Genomic DNA, 15,064 nt, shown 5'->3' with positions numbered 1-15,064 from the left:
CACTGAAAGTAGGAAATACCTCCTCAGAAGGAAAAAAAGGAAGAAAGAAACAGCTATCTCCGCCTCGCTTGTTCCCTCCTCCTGCCCACTGACAAGAGTCCCACAAGAGAGTCAAACATGCGCAGAACACCCTTAAGGAGGATGTAAAGCCGCTAAAGCGACGATAGCCATAGCACGAGAACAAAACGACGACACAGAGACGAGAAGGACACGAAAGCACTCGTGGTCTTTCGTGCCCTTCTCGTCTCTGTGTCGTCGTTTTGTTCTCGCGCTATAACTATCGTCATGCCATACCAACTAGCCCAAGCTGCCACACGCTAAAAGCGAACTTTTGACTCCCCTGCTGCTGGCAGCGTGGTGGAAACACTCCCTTGGTACACCTACTTCCGCCGCCTGCCTTTGAGCAGCTGGTGTCATCCTCTCCACTTACTCTCCCCGGCCACTCCCTTTCCAACTTTCCAGCGAGTTTCCGAGGTCGCTCGCGGGGTCTGGCGAGCCGGCAGCAACGAGCTCATTGGCTTTGGCGGCGTCGTTTGCACAGCCCGCGCAGTCGCCATCGACGACAGACCGTGGGGCTACATTCTTTCGACTTCCAGAGAGTACAAAAGCGCGCCTCTTCTTGTGGCCTCGGTGTCACGAACCACAAGGGTGAGTGTTCATCATTTGAGTTCATCGTTCCAGTTGTCTCCTCTCGCGTTCTTTTTTTTAAATGCGAAGCATTTCTTAGCGAACTTCAGCGACTTTGAGCGTATCTATCTATCTATCTAATCTATCTATCTATCTATCTATCTATCTATCTATCTATCTATCTATCTATCTATCTATCTATCCGCTTACGAATTTTAGCTCTCCTGAACATTTCGTAGGTGGTTATATACCAAATTCGGTATGGCATAACATGACTGCATGAAGAGTATAATTGACTAGGCATAGCATGACTATCATGACAGTTATGTCATGATTTACATTTCATGGTCTTGCTGCTCTTGTGGTGGTTTCGTTCACATGACATGTTGCAAAATTGGCATGGTATAACATGACTGCATGGCGAACAGAAGGGGCAGACCCTAACATGAAAAATCATGACATGCATGTCATGTAAGTCATGACTACACGCCACGCTCATGGTACGCTCGCAGTCGTTTCGCTAGCTTCACATATGCCAGTTACGGGACGTGAATGCATGACGAAGGTATGCGGCTGGTGCAAACGTGATAATCATGAGATGCGTGTCAAGTAACAACATGAAAACATGCCACGCTCATGATGTACTCGTGGCCGTTTCGCTAGCTCCACATATACCAAATTTGGTATTGCCTGACGTGAATAGACGACGAAGGTAAATGACAAGTCCAAACATGATAATCATGATATGCGTGTCGTGTAAAACATGACTACATTCTACGCTCGTGGCGTGCTCGCGGCCGTTTCACTAGTTACCCACTTGGTATCACGTGACGTGAACTGACGACGAATGTAAATGACACGTGCAAACATGTTGATCACGACATACGTGTCATGTAAAACTGAACTACATGATACGCTGATAGCGTGCTCGCGGCCGTTTCACTAGCTCCACATATACCAAACTTGGTATCAGGTGACGTGAATAGGTTACGAAGGTAAACGACACTTCCAAACGTGATAATCATCACAGGGAAGTCGTGTACGGCATAATTTACCTCCACCTCGTAACGTTGTGCTGATTTTAAAGCGACATATCAGCCTTCTTTATTCGCGCTTCGCATATCATCGATTCCCACTGTACGTGGGCTCTGCCATTTTTTTTTTCTTTCGTAGCCTCGCTAGGCGAGCTTTCCGACTCCGTCGTGCAAACGTGCTATCTCGTCTCGACACGCGCAGAGACGTTCCGGTGTCGGAACAACCACGAAGAAGCCGGATGTTTCGTGCGATAGGGACAAGTTTAAAGGTCGGAACCGATTCGGTTTTCACGCCGGTCGCGCTGTTTTGTTGGCTTCGTCTGGTGATCAGCGTAGTTTGACTAAAAGAGCCCCGCAATGTCCACAAGCAATTCTGCACGAATAATTACAAACAAGTGCTAGACAGTGCTGGATGTATGAAAGAAAATACGGTTGTTTACATCGGTGCCCGTTTCAAGGGTGGCGCCAGCGGAGGGTAGGGAAGGAGGGCGGCTTGAGCCCCCTCTCTAACTTCCGCCTGCCCCTCCCCTTTCCAAAAAAAAGCAATTACAGTCAAAACTCAACGCATAGGTTCCTAGCTTTCCTGCTCCCCTGATGGAACTCACTTGTCATGAGTGCCCCCTAAAAGAAAAAAAAAAAAATCCTGGCACCGCCCCTGGCCGCAAGGTTCTACGTATAATAGTATATGCGCCCTTTTAAAACAACTGCTTTAAGGTAAAAATCCTTATGTGCCTCATCAAACGGGAAAATGGACCATCGCTGCGACGTCTTCGCGGCGACATCATCATGACGTCACAAATTCTGGGGTTACGTCATGTGACGTAAAGCCACCCTATGCCGCTGTAGCACACTCCTTTGGCGTGGTGTTGCACCTAATCCTGTGCAATATTTCCGCATCTCTTTCTCTCCATAAAAGAGCCAGTGCATATAATGAATTCGAGGGGGGGGGGGGTGGAGGTTTCAACCGTACTTTACGTATGTTCGTGCGTGCGTTTGTATGTGCGCCTGTTACGCATTATATGCATGTTCGCGTTATGTGCATGTGTGCCCATGTTCGCGTTAGGTGAGATCGTTCGTATTGAACCCCTTGACATCATGTTTTTTTTATCCTTCTTTCTGGTTAAGTTACTCTTTCCCTTTCTTTCCATCCTCTCCCCCTCTTCTCTTAAAATGGTACAAGAGGACACACACACTCGCTATCAATATTGCAAATATTGTTCTCGAAAAATGGGTTCCCGTTGAAACGTCGAGAATGTAAACAGCAGTTCGAACAAGGCGCATATACGTGTTTAATTAAATGTATACGTGCATACACAAGTACACGCTCAAACCTGTTTAAAGCATATGGTTTATCGTTAGACCCCCCCCCCCCCTTCACCACCACTACCACCCCTCTAAAGAAAGTTCTGGCTACGTCTCTGGATGGAAGAGAGCCAACGAAACACTGGCTTCTAAATACAACTCCTAACTGTTTTACCACACTCTATTCTCCGTGCTCCACTATCCATTGCGTAGTCCATGCATTTCACTAGTGGATGATTACGCCGAAACTCTACGCTGCCGTATAAATCTTATCAAGTCGTCGCTAAGAAGACATATTCGCGAGTGCGCAATGTGGCCTCCATGTCGAGTCGGTTGCGATATCCGCTTTTGTTCCGCCGTACCAGCTGGATCGCCACGAAAGGAAACAAAGGAAGCCCGAAGATAGGGCGCTAAATGCAGTCGCCTTATTTGAACAAGATATGAAAAAAAAAACAGTAACAAAATGCGTGCTTCTGTTCAGACAGTCCCCGAACGCATTCGTTTCCCGGCTGCTGATAAGTGCTGTGCTATCAGTCGCCATAGCAACCGGGTCAGGCAGGACGCTCAAAGCACGGGTCCAACAAGCGGCACCTCCGCGCTATGCGGTAGCCGCTTTTTTGTTTCTGCGCACATAGGTTAATAATATTGGTGTTTTGATCGGTGCGTGAAGGTTAACGTCCCAAAACCCCCATATGGTTATGACGGGATGCCGTAGTGGTGGCTCCCTCTGCCGTTTCACCTCCGTCGAAACGCGTCTGCAGCGGCCGCCCGAGCACCCTCTACTGATCCACCGAGCCGGACTGCATAGATTACGTTAAACTTCGAAAAGTCCGAGCCAGTGGCGTAGCCAAAAAACGGCACTCCACCCCCCACAAACACACACCCTCTCTCTCATTTTTTTTTTATTTCGCGTGGAAGACAGGGCGCAAAATGACCATTTGCCTGCCCCCCACCCCCTACCTTCAGGTTAAGAAGTTGACCCCCAACCTTGAAACAAATTTCTGCCTAAGCCTCTGGTCTCAACCACACGATTGAGCCTGTTCTCGTAAATTATTATTGCCAATATTTTTTGCACAAGTTACCATACACGGAATTTGTCCTTCGTCGTGAAATTTCTAAAAAAAATACGTGAAGTTATAATAGGTATCGCTGTGACACGTTTTTTTTTTTTTCGGGTGAGCGTCGGGTCTATGTTAAACGCTCATTCATGTCAGGCTCCATTCCCTGTAGCCTGTGACGGTGCAGCCAGCTTATCGTAACTCTACTGCACTGTACTGTTTAGGAAGGATGTTTAATCCCCGGGGCAATGGTTTACAGTCTATTTTTCTGCTGTTAACACTTAGTAAACGATGTGCCTTTCTGGTTTTTTCAACCGCATGTAATATAATTATTTGTCTTTCGACTCCGCTAAACCCTCACAAACGAGGATAGCACGGTACTCGCTTACTAAATAGATACACTATATATGACAAGCCGTCAAATTAATGTTAATGGGAAGTAACAGACTAACCTCTTCTCATTGACGTAGCGTCTAACAAAGCCAAACCGGCCCTTAAGTTTCCACTAGAATCACTGTTTCAGGAAGCGATTGTCGTTAGCGTCCACTGGAAGCGCAATATTGCGAATATTTTGCAGTTATTGGGTTAACGCACTTGCAGTTATTGGGTTAACGACTTTTTGACAGGTTCGCCCTCGCGCCATGCTGAGCTCATCTGGTAGCGCGACCGTCCCGTAAAAGCGTTGGTCCCGGGTTCGATGCCCGGACTAGGACAAATTTTTCTTCCAACTTAGAAGCTTTCGTTTCTGAGAAATTCGCATAGCGGCTTCTTGCTGCCGAAGGGGTAGCTGTCAGTTATCCCGCTCGCATGGGCACAATGAATTAAAAAATAAACGAATCGTTTATTTTATTTTTTTGTTCGTGTTCTTTTTCTTCATAATCCAGCGCGCATGACGACAGGAACTTGGCGCGCGTTGCAACGCCGGAATAAAATTTGAATACATCGCTTCGACGCCCGTGCAGTGGGCAACCGACGCAACTGCTTTCGTGGGTTGGATGGAATATTTCTCAAGGCCAATTTGGCAAACCGGTGCTGCTGGTGAACAAAGTGTCGCAATACCAGCAGCATGAATACGAACCGTTACAGGAAAAAAAGAAGCAAAAAGAAACAGATGCAAATATCTTGTATAGCGTACGTTTTACTTGACTGCTTCACGCAAGACAAGAGAGAGAGAGAGAGATATTAAGACAGAAACTTCTCATCTCTACTTTCTTTACAAACCCTTTTCCCTTAGCTACGCGGAGTAGCAGGTCAGAAAATTGGTTCAGGCAAACAAGGCAAAGTGCGTTTAAGAAACTTTCAAAATCACAATCTTATGAATAATGCGGCGCGTTAGGCAAGGATGCAAACAGAAGGACCCATACTTGGACGCTGTTTACATATGTATGCGATGAATAGGTCGTAGTGAAAAAACAAAGCAAAGCAATATTTAGCCAGACGTTTCGAACGTCACTGAGACCGGCATTTCCCAAAAAACGGTACCCGCTCAAAACGTCAGAACAAATGTTTAGTTTTCTTTTTAATCACACCAACAACCTTCTTTTGATCCGATGCACGTGTCTGAATTCAGGGGCGTAGCCTGATTTTTTTCTTTTCTAAGGAGGTGGGGGTACGTTTAGCCATACTTCATGTATGTTTATGAATGCATTTGTATATATGTGTGGGTATACGTAGTATATACCCACACGCAAGCCTGCTTTAGACGTGAATCCAGCATTTACATATTTTTATGCTGTTGCGGGACGTTCCGCGTTATCAGTGCGTACTACATGCGGAGACATCGCCGGGGAGTGTAGACACAGCGACGGTTGCGATAAAAGGAGAAGCTGACACTGCAGCCCGATAGGCTCCTATCAGAGCCACATGGTCACCACCATAAAGGTCTGAGCCGAAAGATAAGAAGCATGGACTGCCGTTTCCGCAACGATACGCTAGCTCTAAAGAAGCATTTCAAGAGACACGCGCATTGACGAGCGTTACCAGAAAAACGCAATAATAACACGTCGAAACAACACGTCAAGCTGCATTAGCTTTCAGTCCTGTCTCCCCTTTTTGGTGTGAAAAAAATTAATGTGATTGAATAAATTAATAATATACATAAAATATTTGCCCAACTATGCGTCTACCGAAATCCTGCCTTTACACTGACGACTTGTGTACTGTATAGTGTAAATAATTCCGATGATGATCACATTTTACTTAATGATTCTTTTGCACAATTTTGTGGGCGGTGTCACGCATGGCAAATGAACATAAACCTTGTTAAAACAGTCACTCTTGCTTTCTGTGAACGCACCTCTGTTTCTCTGTTCGATTACTCTTTCAATGACTCCTCTGTGAAACGTGTGTGCGGTTATAACTATACCTAGCAGGGTTATCTAAATCGTGCGTTAAAAGATGCTCCACGAGAAACAAAATTGCTCACATATAAACCGCTCATCCGCCCCATCCTCGAATATGCCTGCCCCGTATGGAACCCTCATAAAGTGTGTGACATCAACACACTGGAATAGGTTCAAAAGAAAGTCATCCGTTTTATTTTCCGACGCTACGGCTGGAATTTTTCACCCTCCCCTCAGCTTTCCACCTTATGTCTACAAACACTCTCCGAGCAACGCGATCTCGAACGCCTAACGTTGCTACATATTTTTGTTAATATCCCATACTACACATTAACTAACAAATATTTGTCTTCGGATAAACTAAAACCCACGTGAAATAGCCACAAACTCAATCTGACACCATTTCATCCACGTACTAACGTATTTTAATTAAGTTTCTTTCTGCACACTATAGAAAAAAATGGACTATTTTACCTCAGTCAACCAGATAATTGCCTCTAGATGAATTCTTGAATGAATGTATTGAATCGCGCTTTGTTAAGAATGTCAATCCTGTTTTTCTTCTCTTTGTTTTTCTTTTTCTTTCTCTTGCAGTGTTGTATTGCCTTTCTGTTTGTGTTCGGTTGAAAAATCCCGCTCTTTGGATAGCCCCAATGTCTGCAGTATGTAAAAATAAAATAAAATAAATAACATCATGTGGGGTTTTGGTACCAAACTAACAATATGATAGACGCCGTAGTAGAGGGATCGGGAAATTTCGACCATCTGGTGTTCCTTAACGTGCATCTGGTGTTCCTTAACATGCATCTGGTGTTCTTTGAAGTGAATCTGGTATTCCTTAAGGTGAATCTGGTGTTCCTTAACATGCATCTGGTGTTTCTTAACCACACTGACCTTTAGCATTTCTCTTCCACCGAAATGTGACTGCCGCGGCCGGCATCGAACCCGCTACCTTCGAGTCAGCAGCCGAGCACCTCAATTAACCACTACTTCACCGAGGCGGCTGGACTGAATGAATTGAATGAATGAAATGAAAAGGAGTATAGCGGTCACTACGGCCCGTTACCATTTGTTTATGCCGAAACAAAAAATGAGAAGTGATAGGTGTGGTGTTTTCCTGTAAAACTTGACAGTTGCGATTTCACTTCAACAATAAGTGTCGCATATTCCGAGAGGATTGGAGGAGTGGACGAAACTTTATTCTTAGACCAGTCGGGTTCGGGTTCACGGTAAGGTTTAGTTTTTTTCCCCGTCATTATAGATTTAGCCTTTCTACAGTCTTTACGCCACATTACCTTCCAGTTTCGTACGCTTGTGATTTGCTTGCTGACAATGTCACGAGCCCCGTCGCGGTGGTCTAGTGGCTAAGGTACTAAGATGCTGACCGGCAGGCCGCGGGATCAAATCCCGGCTGCGGCGGCTGCATTTCCCATGGAGGCGGAAATGTTGTAGGCCCGTGTGCTCAGATTTGGGTGCACGTTATTAAAGAACCCCGGGTGGTCGAAATTTCCAGTGCCCCCCACTACGGCGTCTCTCATAATCATATGGTTGCTTTGGGACCCCACACATCAATCAATCATGACAATGTCACGATGAAAACTACCGTGAACTCTCACTTGAGTGAACTTCAAGGGACGGAAGGATGTATAGTTCACTTGACTGGAAGTTCACAAAAACGGACAGCGTTGGGGAGAGCATAGATGAGATCGAAAGTATAAAGATAATGCAAAAAGTCCTGCTTGGGTGAGTTAGTTCACGATTAAGATAAATTTACCAGCGCAAAAAGACGCAACACTTGACAAGGAACACACAGGCACAGCGTTGATAGTGTTTCGTCTTTTTGCGCTGGTCAAGCTATCTTAATTATGAAAATGCAATTTATTTTGAAGTATCGCAACTTTCTAGTATATCGCACAGCATGTGCTTATAGATACAGCCTCAGCCATCACAACTTCTTCGTCGCACTCTTCTTCTTTCTGTTTAGTACGAACACTGGAAAACAATTTCCGAATCAGGCAGCTCTGCGCAAGTGTTGAGGTGCACGCGGATTTACCTCGGTGGTACTGCATTCGCAAGCGATGTTGCACCGTTGCCGTTGGACGTGCGATTTGGGCGAGGGGGGGGGGGGGGGTGTCACGCATATGCCACCGCTGCAGGACGCAAAACTTCATGCGACTGATCTCAGGATAAAGCCCCGTTCTGCAGATCGAGTGCGCCCAACCTAAATATTCACTTTTCAGAAGTTACGTCAACTTTCATGAAAAACGTTCGTAGAATGCGTAGAAAAACCGCGAGGGGTTTTCCTAAAATCTCGTTATTCTGAAATATTCGTTAAACGGGCGTTCACGCAAGTGAGAGTTTGCTGTATTACGCGAGAGAAGAGTCGCTGAGGCACAAGCAGGCCCCGAAACATCTACTTAAGTACGTTTATTCGAAAAAGAAAACAGAGCGTTGGCAATAGCGGATTGGAGCTTGATACAAATGCCACGCAATAAAATAATCAGAGGTTGTCGAAACCGTATTCGGCATTCTTGATACCAAAGTTAAATAAATCGAAGTGGATGTTTAGAGCTAAACATCTCCATACTTATGCGCCTTCTGGATTTCTCAAGGGATAAATTCACTCCCGCTAATGTACCTTATAGAGCCTTTACATCGCCAAGCTATGCAGCTTATGTAGAAAAAGCGAGGCAGTGATATACAGAGCAGCTGCGGGTGGGAGCTTCGAAGGCGGTGTGCATAGTTTCGTTTTACTTTGAGCTAGCGACAGCTGTGGCTCTTTGTTTGCCGAGGCAATGTGCATAGTTTCGCTTTTTTCGTGTGGGCGAGTGTTGAGGGCCGCGGGCGTGGCGTCATGCCTCGCCCCTCTTTTATTTTAAACACATTTACTATGAACTTGTTTTGAAGAAAGGATATTACCTGAGAAAGAATTTTATGTAAAGGGACATTTATATAAAGTTAGTTATATAAATCACAGAGCACGCAAATTATAAAAGGCTTCTCCGAGAAGCTACCGACAACAAACACTTAGGTTTTGTCAGTTTCGTCCGCACAGACAGGCCATTTTTTCTTTTTGCAAGCGAAGCTTGTTATAGTCTCACAAATTTCGTTTGGTGGCGTCGTACGCGAAAAGCCCGGCACCGGCGAGAAATTTGGGCATCGAATGTAACGCTGGTTACACGCGTATTTTTTTGTAAGCGTCGATTTCATAATAAACGATTCTCTCCATCGTACACTGCCCGCCGTTTCTGCTACCGAAGTGACGTGTCACATCACGTCACCACATCTCATTACACGTATGGATATGTCACCTGCGTATGGACACATGACAGTCACCGCTGACGGCAGCAACTGAACAGTCGCGCTGCCAAGTACGCGTGAAGCTTCTATTTCCGGCATGAAGGAAGGATAATAATATAATAGCGGTTGGCGTTTACCGTCCCAAAACCGTGATATGATTATGAGAGCCGCCATACTGGAGGGATCCGAAAATTTCGACCACCTATTTTTTTTTTTTAATTGCAACCTACAGCTAAGTACACGGGCCCTTGAGCATAACCGCCTTCGGCCGGGATTCGATCCGACGACCGCAGTCGAGCGCCTTTCACGCTTGACCATCGTGGCACGTATAGGAAGGAAAGAGTACTATGGAGGGAGCATTGCGCAATGCGAAAGAAAGAAAAAAAGAAAGAAAGGTTGTTGTTGTCGTTGTTGTTATCGTTGTTGTGGTTGTTGTTGTTGTCAGGAACAAGTTTTTCTGAAGCCTTTTTCATCGTTTTTGTTTTCGAATAGCGTGCACGCGTTGCGTATTGTGGTCTGGCTAAAAACGATGATGATCAATTCCTTGGAACAATGGCACCTATACCCACACAGGGGGTTCGGCCAAGAGTCGAGCGAATCGTACACATTAGATTTGGCATTTGTATTTTGTAAGACCCAGAATAAGTCAGAGTTGAACGTTAATTATGAATGATTGTAATTTTAGGTGACACTATTTTCTGTAACGCCCTGCCGCGGTGGTCTAGTCGCTAAGGTACTCGGCTGCTGACCCGCAGGTCGCGGGTTCGAATCCCGGCTGCGGCGGCTGCATTTCCGATGGAGGCGGAAATGTTGTAGGCCCGTGTGCTCAGATTTGGATGCACGTTGAAGAACCCCAGGTGGTCAAAATTTCCGGAGCCCTCCACTACGGCGTCTCTCATAATCATATGGTGGTTTTGGGACGTTAAACCCCACAAATCTAATCTATTTTCTGTAACCTCGCAGCGGCTACAAGACTACGTTAATCTCATTTTTCTTTACACCATGTTCTTTTTCTTCTTCAAATGACGCGTGTGAGCGATGGCTGATTGAGCCAAGCTTTTTTATTTATTTATTTTTATTTTTTACTCTTTCTATGCTGTTGTCACCGTATACACTCTCGCTGTGCTAAAAGGACTTGCTTTTTGGGCTAGTCTGTGCATACTTGGTGCAGAGGACTGAGGCGCAAAAAAAAAAAACAAATCGTGAAGCAGGAAGAGCAGGAGAGAAGACAGAACAGCGCCAATGTTCTGTCTTCTCTCCTGCTCTTCCTGCTTCACGATATGTTTTTTGCGCCTCTATCGAAAACGGAGGAGCGCATCCTGCGGCGCCTACAGACAAATACGCTGCTCTGTCCAGCCATACTAAAATATTACGACCCTGAAATAAGTGGGCAGTGCCAGTACTGTGGGGAAGTGGCCAACACTTACCATATGGTCTGGGCCTGCCAAATGAACCCAAAATTAACCCCCTTTCCCAACCCCACCAAAGAGGACTGGGAGACGACCCTACTCAATAGCTCCACACTAGAGGAACAGCGAACTCTAGTCCAGCGGGCTCGGGTGGCGGCCTCGACTAATGACGTCCCGGACTAGGGATGTCAACCAGCCCGGTGGGGATAAGGGCTATCTGGCACAGCCAGCATCAATAAAGGTTTTTTCCTCCTCCTCCTCCTTGCACCTCAGTCTTCTGCACCAAGCATCTCGCTGTGCTCTTTCTCGACTCAATGTCTCCAACTCGCGCTGCCGTCGTTTCGGTTTTCGGGGTCGTTCATCCATTCTCGGCTGCACGACCATCTGGTGCGTTGCTCGATATGTCGCCGAGCTGTTGTTGCGGACGCGAAAGCGACAGTAAGAAACCGAAACTGCGCACAACGACGCGTGCTTCTTTCGAAGTTGACCGATGAACCGACTACCGAAACATGGCGGCTCGAAATATTGACTTTGTTGCCACGTCATAAAGAAGTCTGCAGAAGAAACGCGATTTTATGATTCGTTTATTGGGTTTCGTTAACGCTCCTCAGCAGGTATGAGGTTCTCGAGCAAAATCACCGAGTTAATTCTTTAGAGAGACGTTATCTGCTATTTCACTTATTTTGTTTTCATTGTTACTATTTCATTTTTTCATGTGTTGTTATGGCAAACTGGCGCACAGTTTTGTAGTAGTCGTTGTTAAATATCTACCGTCGAGTCTAAGACGACTCTCCATGGTTCCAGTTTTTTTTTTTGTCCTGTTCTGCCGAACTTTGTTCTCCCCCCCCCCCCCCCTTTCTCTATTTGCTTATTATCGTTATTTTTCTCGTGCCAACTTTCCTGCTCAATCAGCAACCTCTACGCGTCTGTTTGGCGCTACAGGTCTCAATGCTACATGGATGCTCTGCATGTTTTCAGTTTCTATCACATTTCAGGTTCATTTATTTTCGTATAACACCCATTCCCCAAGAATTATTGTAGCGCTTAAAAGGAAGTGCCACCCTGCGTACTTTCGACGGTGTTGAGCTGTTAATCAATCACGTGTAAAGTTAAATATAAAAGCAAAGACGGTTTGGAGCTCGCATGTGCTTATGCGACCTTTCTCTCAGATGATAATTTTTAACGATTTTAAACTTCTTTTTTTTTTCGATGACTGTACCCAGTGGCGGATCCAGCCGCTCGTTTAGACAGGGGTGGTTATTCGGTGTATATGAGGGGAGGGTTGGGGCATTCGTGTTGCGTAGTTACTGCTTTGACGCGAATTTTCTCGTAACATCATCATCATGTCATCATCAGTCCAACTACGCCCACTGCAGGGCGAATGCCTCTTCCGCGTTCCGCCAACCAACCCGTCTCAGTGCTTTCTGCCTCGAAGTACTGTTTATTTTTGCTGACAATGAACCCGCCAATGCCCTCTTACATTCGTCGAACAGGTGGTCACCAGACGAATGACGCTGACTACATGCCTGGAAGCGCCCCTTGAACGCGCTGCTGATTGTACATTAGAAAATCACTAGCTACAGAATGTGCTCCTTCGCGACGTACAGCGGCCCCACCAGCACTACAGAATAATAATTTTAAAAATCACAGCATATCCATGTGCACGGAATCAATGATGAGTCGGGCGAAGCGTTCGTCAATCCGTCCATGCGTCCGTCCATCAAGTGAACACTTCAACTAGCGTCATTTCGCTGCTTTTTATCATACATTCATGATATACAAGTACCGCCATCCAGCGGACAATCCAAGAACTAAACGAGAGTATTAACGCCTGCTGTTTCTGCTGTCAGCGCTTTGTTAACACCGAGAGCACGATAACGACCCCGTGCTACGTTTTTCGTAACATCTGGACATGCGGATATGTGCCCGAGGGCGGGCATGTGCCACTGGTATGCGGGTATGTGCCACCACTGTCTACGCACTACGACAACGGGGGACGCACAAGCCACTCCATAAGGAGCTTCGCCCCTATAAGAAAGATGATCACGCACTGCTGCGATGAGCTGCCGCGGCTTCGACAGATCACGTGAAGTCACGTTGCTTCTTCTCGAATCGCAAGCGCGTTCGCCTTTCTGCGCCGTCCTGTGGACGTTGTTGGAACGTTCGTATTACGGGAGTCAGCTTTGAGAGCAAGAAAAAAAAAAGTTCCAAAGAGACGAGACTCTATTCCGTGTTCTCGTCACGTCCTCGTTTCCATCGCGCTAGTGTTTTAGTTTTCTTTGGGCTTTCGACTTTGGCACCGACACTCAATGCGTGCGCATCGGTATACAAATGCATCTGCCCACAGCTGCGCCTGACGCCATGTAATCGAGCGCAGTGCTCTCCGCGTTGGAGATTAACCCCCGTATTCTAGAACCTCCCTTCACTCAACGCTTCTCCTTCACTTGAGAAAGCCGATCGGAGCGCCTTCTCTAGGCACGGCAAGTCACGTGCATATCAGCAATAATGTGCTGCGATTCTCGAGTAGTGCAGCGTCATTTTGAGGCGAGCTGTGGCGCAGTGCTCAACTCTGTCAAGTGAAGGGTGAAAGTCGAGTCTAGGAGCGTTTGTGAATACGGGGGTATACGTATCTGCTTCAGAACGCCGGTGTAAAAAAAAAAGAAAAATTCTAGGGCCAGTAATAACATCAACAGTGTAATAGAACTCAGGTGGCAGTGTTCTAGTATTCATAAGAATAGGAAGACGGAGCCATGTCGCTGACGTGGCGCAAACGCGTGCCTAACTAGTGATAATTAATAGCAAAGCGGATCGATGATTATTCGAGTGATATTAGACCTAGCGAGGAGTATTTCGTCTACCGTAGCACTGTGTAGATACGCCTGCATGACGCACAAACTGCGGCAAACGGAATTTCCCACACATCGTATATACTTGACAGTTAAACATTGCGTTTCGGCTTTATAAAGTGCGCGCGTACCGTTTTCGAGATTTCAGTGCACGTAAGAAACTTGAACGCCGCAAGAAACTAAATAACTGAATCAGTGCTCGTTTGACAGTACTGCAGTGTGGCATGGCGTTTCTGGACACTGGCCAAGCGTGTGATTTTCTCTGCTGCGAGATTTGTGATTCTCAACTTCAGTATACATAGGCTCGTGTGGCGGATGTATAATACGCCGTCGCTGTTTAGTTCAAAATGACAATATGGCGAAACAAAACCCGAGTTAAATAACGGCACAATGACAATAGATTGAATACGAAAGCAAAGACACACACACACACACACACACACACACACACACACACACACACACACACACACACACACACACACACACACACACACACGCGCGCGCGCGCGCAATGAAATGGGTTGATTTTCCATCTTTTCTCGACTGGTCCTTTTTCAGTTCGATTGCCAGATTATACGTCTATACTCATCGCTGAATTATTTGCTATAATTCTAGCACTTCGTAAACTTCCTGCAAGCGAATCAGAAGCTCCAGTCATACTTACTGATCATCTCTATGCACTGCACTATCTGCGGCAAAAAATTTGACATTACTGAGTATGATTAGTAGTCTATTACCAGCAAACCTGAAAAAATTCCGCTTGCTATGAGTACCTGGCCACTGCGGGATTTATCCGAATGAGATGGCAGGCTCGTTAGCCAAAGCATCTTTAAGCGCACCACTCTTACCTATTTTACCTGATTTCGCTTATGTAACATCGCTCAGATATAGAAATGCTTGTTTGCACAAGGAAACAGAAAAAAATATCATTGGATAAAGTCAAAGAGTTCGTAGACAGTCAAACATTTTGCTGGAACAAACAATGGTGTGTATCTCGGCAGTTAGAAACTACAATCACCAGATTACAATGCAGAATTCCGCACCTAAATTATCACTTACATAAAGCTGGACATACAGCATCTCCGTTATGTTTCTTTTGAAATGAATTAAAAACAATAGATTGTTCCTTTTTATACTGTCACC

At 45.8% G+C, this 15,064-nt stretch overlaps 1 protein-coding gene across 1 annotated transcript in view; it reads left to right on the top strand.

Moving 5' to 3' along the window:
* Window positions 1–403: 403 nt before the first annotated feature.
* The window catches only part of LOC119163249 (ribonuclease 3), a 35,543-nt gene continuing 20,882 nt past the window's right edge, over window positions 404–15,064 (top strand). Inside the window, exon 1 of the mRNA XM_037415206.2 lies at window positions 404–648. The gene's annotated coding sequence lies outside the window, so the exon portion shown is untranslated. The remainder of the gene's footprint in view (window positions 649–15,064) is intronic.

The sequence above is a fragment of the Rhipicephalus microplus genome, chromosome 9, assembly GCF_043290135.1.
Source record: "Rhipicephalus microplus isolate Deutch F79 chromosome 9, USDA_Rmic, whole genome shotgun sequence".
NCBI lineage: Eukaryota > Metazoa > Arthropoda > Arachnida > Ixodida > Ixodidae > Rhipicephalus > Rhipicephalus microplus.
This window is presented reverse-complemented; position numbering and strand designations above follow the sequence as displayed.